General features: G+C 52.5%; 1 non-coding gene across 1 annotated transcript; it reads right to left on the reverse strand.

Moving 5' to 3' along the window:
• Positions 1 to 2,276: 2,276 nt before the first annotated feature.
• On the reverse strand, positions 2,277 to 2,350 carry TRNAN-GUU (transfer RNA asparagine (anticodon GUU)). Its single transcript has one exon. It is a non-coding gene; the product is annotated as a tRNA-Asn (tRNA).
• Between the last annotated feature and the right edge of the window lie 1,812 nt (positions 2,351 to 4,162).

Here is a 4,162-nt window from a genome sequence, read left to right on the forward strand (position 1 = left end):
GACAGTCGTGCTCCACTCTCACCCCCGTCACAACATTTCTTCAGAGCTATCAGCCCAAAGAAAAAAAGCGCCACACCACCACCGGGTGGGCTCGAACCTCCAACCTTTCGGTTAACAGCCGATCGCGCTAGCCAATTGCGCCATGGAGACAGTCGTGCTCCACTCGCACCACCATCAGAAAACATCTTCAAAGCTATCAGCGCAAAGAAAAAAGCAACACACCACCACCGCGTGGGCTCGAACCTCCAAACTTTCGGTTAACAGCCCATTGCGCTAGCCAATTGCGCCACGGAGCCAGTCGTGCTCCACTCTCACCACCATCAGAACATATTTTCAAAGCTATCAGCGCAAACAAAAAAGCAACACACCACTCCAGGGAGGGCTCCAACCTCCAGTTTTTCGGTCAACAGCCGAACGTGCTAGCCGATTGCGCCCCGGAGACAGTCCTGCTCCACTCTCACCACCATCAGAACATATCTTCAAAGCTCTCAGCGCAAAGAAAAAAAAGCGCCGCACCACCACCGGGTGGGCTCGAGCCTCCAACCTTTTGGTTAACAGCCGATCGCGCTAGCCAATTGCGCCACGGTGACAGTCGTGCTCCACTCTCACCACCATCAGAACACATCTTCAAAGCTATCAGCGCAAAGAAAAAAGCAACACACCACTCCCGGGAGGGCTCGAACCTTCAACCTTTCGGTTAACAGCCGATCACGCTAGAACGTTGCGCCACGGAGATAGTCGTGCTCCAATCTCACCACCGTCAGAACATGTCGCCAAAGCTATCAGCGCAAAGAAAAAAGCAACACACCATTCCCGGGAGGGCTCGAAACTCGAACTTTTTGGATAACAGCTGATCGCGCTAGCCAATTGCGCCATGGAGACAGTCGTGCTCCACTCTCACCACCGTCACACCATTTCTCCACAGCTATCAGCGCAAAGAGAAAAAGCAACACACTACTCCCGGGAGGGCTCAAACCCCCAATTTTTCGGTTAAAAGCTGAACGTGCTAGCCAGTTGGGCGACCCAGACAGTTCTGCTTCACTCTCACCACCATCAGAACATATCATCAAAGCTATCAGCCCAAAGAAAAAAAAGCGCCGCACCATTACCGGGTGGGTCTAACCTCCAACCTTTCGGTTAACAGCCGATCGCGCTAGCCAATTGCGCCACGGAGACAGTCGTGCTCCACTCTCACCACCGTCAGAACATGTCTCCAAAGCTATCAGCGCAAAGAAAAAAGCAACACACCACTCCCGGGAGGGCTCGAACCTCCAAACTTTCGGTTAACATCCGATCGCGCTGGCGAATTGCGCCACGGAGACAGTCGTGCTCCAATCTCACCATCGTCAGAACATGTCTCCAAAGCTATCAGCGCAAAGAAAAAATCAACACACCACTCCCGGGAGGGCTCGAAACTCCAACCTTTTGGTTAACAGCCGTTCGCGTTAGCCAATCACGCCACGGAGACAGTCGTGCTCCACTGTCACCCCCATTAGAACACATCTTCAAAGCTATCAGCGCAAAGAAAAAAGCAACACACCACTCCCAGGAGGGCTCCAACCTCCCACCTTTCGGTTAACAGCCGATCGCACTAGCCAATTGTGCCACGGAGACAGTCGTGCTCCACTCTGACCACCGTCAGAACATTTTTTCAGAGCTATCAGCCCAAAGGAAAAAAAGCGCTGCACCACCACCACGTGGGCTCGAACCTCCAAACTTTCGGTTAACAGCCCATCGCGCTAGCCAATTGCGCCACGGAGCCAGTCGTGCTTCACTCTCACCACCATCAGAACATATTTTCAAAGCTATCAGCGCAAACAAAAAAGCAACACACCACTCCCGGAAAGGCTCCAACCTCCAGTTTTTCGGTTAACAGCCGAACGTGCTAGCCGATTGCGCCACGGAGACAGTCATGCTTCAATCTCACCACCGTCAGAACATATCTACAAAGCTATTGGCGCAAAGAAAAAAGCAACACACCGCTCCCGGGAGGGCTCAAACCTTCAATTTTTCCGTTAACAGCCGATTGCGCCAGCCAATTGCGCCACGGAGACAGTCGTGCTCCACTCTCACCACCGTCAGAACATTTCTTTAGACCTATCAGCCCAAGGGAAAAAAAGCGCCCCACCACCAACGGGTGGGCTCGAACCTCCAACCTTTCGGTTAACAGCCCATTGCGCTATCCAAAATTGCCATGGAGACAGTCGTGCTCCACTCTCACCACTGTCAAAACATTTCTCCAAAGCAATCAGCACAAAGAAAAAAAAGCGACACACCGTCCCCGGGAGCGCTCGAACCTCCAACCTTTCGGTTAACAGCCGATCGCGCTAGCCAATTGCGCCACAGAGACAGTCCTGTTCCACTCTCACCACCATCAGAACATATCTTCAAAGCTCTCAGCCCAAAGAAAAAAAAAGCGCCGCACCACCACCGGGTGGGCTCGAACCTCCAACCTTTCGGTTAACAGCCGATCGCGCTAGCCAATTGCGCCACGGTGACAGTCATGCTCCGATCTCACCACCGTCAGAACAAGTCTACAAAGCTATCAGCGCCAAGAAAAAAGCAACACACCACTCCCGGGAGGGCTCAAACCTCCAATTTTCAGTTAACAGCCGATTGCGCCAGCCAATTGCGCACCGAAGACAGTCGTGCTCCAATCTCACCACTGTCAGAACATGTCTCCAAAGCTATCAGCGCAAAGAAAAAAGCAACACACCACTCCCGGGAGGGCTCGAAACTCCAACCTTTTGGTTAACAGTTGATTGCGCTAGCCCATTGCGCCACGAAAACAGTCCTGCTCCACTCTCACCACCATCAGAACATATCATCAAAGCTATCAGCCCAAAGAAAAAAAAGCGCCGCACCACCACCGGGTGGGCTCAAACATCCAACCTTTCGGATAACAGCTGATCGCGCTAGCCAATTGCGCCATGAAGACAGTCACGCTCCACTCTCACCCCCGTCACAACATTTCTTCAGAGCTATCAGCCCAAAGCAAAAGAAGCGCCGCACCACCACCGGGTGGGCTCGAACCTCGAACCTTTCGGTTAACAGCCGATCGCGCTAGCCAATTGCGCCACGGAGACAGTCGTGCTCCATTCTCACCACCATCAGAACATATCTTCAAAGCTATCAGCGCAAAGAAAAAAGCGACACACCACTCCCTGGAGGGCTCGAAACTCCAATTTTTCGGTCAACAGCCGAACTTGCTAGCCAATTGCTCCACGGAGACAGTCATGCTCCAATCTCACCACCGTCAGAACATGTCTCCAAAGCTATCAGCGCAAAGAAAAAAGCAACGCACCACTCCCGTGAGGGCTCAAACCTCCAATTTTTCCGTTAACAGCCGATTGCGCCAGCCAATTGCGCCACGGAGACAGTCGTGCTCCACTCTCACCACCAACAGAACACATCTTCAAAGCTATCAGCGCAAAGAAAAAAGCAACACACCACTCCCGGGAGGGCTCGAACCTTCAACCTTTCGGTTAACAGCCGATTGCGCCAGCCAATTACGCACCGAAGACAGTCGTGCTCCACTCTCACCACCGTCAGAACATTTCTTCAGACCTATCAGCCCAAAGGAAAAAAAGCGCCCCACCACCACCGGGTGGGCTCGAACCTCCAACCTTTCGGTTAACAGCTCATCGCGCTATCCAAAATTGCCATGGAGACAGTCGTGCTCCACTCTCACCACTGTTAGAACATTTCTCCAAAGCAATCAGCGCAGAGAAAAAAAAGCGACACATCGTCCCCGGGAGTGCTCGAGCCTCCAACCTTTCAGTTAACAGTCGATCGCGCTAGCCAATTGCGCCACGGAGACAGTCGTGCTCCACTCTAACCACCGTCAGAACTTTTTTCAGGGCTATCAGCGCAAAGAAAAAAGGAACACACCACTCCCGGGAGGCCTCAAACCTCCAATTTTTCGGTTAACAGCCGATTGCGCTAGCCAATTGCGCTAGGAAAACAGTCCTGCTCCACTCTCACCACCATCAGAACATATCATCAGAGCTATCAGCCCAAAGAAAAAAAAGCGCCGCATCACCACCGGGTGGGCTCGAAGCTTCAACCTTTCGGTTAACAGCCGATCGCGCTAGCCAATTGCGCCACGGAGACAGTCGTGTTCCAATCTCATCACCATCAGAACACATCTTCAAAGCTATCA

Source organism: Rhipicephalus microplus, unplaced genomic scaffold (assembly GCF_043290135.1).
Source record: "Rhipicephalus microplus isolate Deutch F79 unplaced genomic scaffold, USDA_Rmic scaffold_12, whole genome shotgun sequence".
In the NCBI taxonomy this organism is placed as follows: domain Eukaryota; kingdom Metazoa; phylum Arthropoda; class Arachnida; order Ixodida; family Ixodidae; genus Rhipicephalus; species Rhipicephalus microplus.